Genomic DNA, 291 nt, shown 5'->3' on the forward strand with positions numbered 1-291 from the left:
TGGTTTGTCTCTGAAGTCACTTCATTCTTGTTCAGTTCAGACACGAAATTTGTACCACATATTATTGTACATTAAATATTGTAGATGCTTTCTGGGCATTCCTTGGTACAGTGAATAAGATATTTTGAATCCTAGAAGAGCATGTGCATTTCTTTAATTAAGAATATAGTACTGAATTTTTGTATCCATATATACATATACTGTATACATGCATATGTGCACGACTTTAAAAGCACACGAACGGAAGATGAAACTCGAACGCACGAAGTAGGTGGGCCGGTCCGTGATTTT

The 291-nt window shown here is 35.7% G+C and overlaps 1 protein-coding gene across 2 annotated transcripts in view; it reads left to right on the forward strand.

Moving 5' to 3' along the window:
- Positions 1-291, forward strand: part of LOC119585707 (forkhead box protein P1-like) — a gene marked incomplete at its 5' end in the record, with an annotated part of 71,485 nt that overhangs the window by 49,667 nt on the left and 21,527 nt on the right.

The sequence above is a fragment of the Penaeus monodon genome, chromosome 20, assembly GCF_015228065.2.
Source record: "Penaeus monodon isolate SGIC_2016 chromosome 20, NSTDA_Pmon_1, whole genome shotgun sequence".
Taxonomy (NCBI): domain Eukaryota; kingdom Metazoa; phylum Arthropoda; class Malacostraca; order Decapoda; family Penaeidae; genus Penaeus; species Penaeus monodon.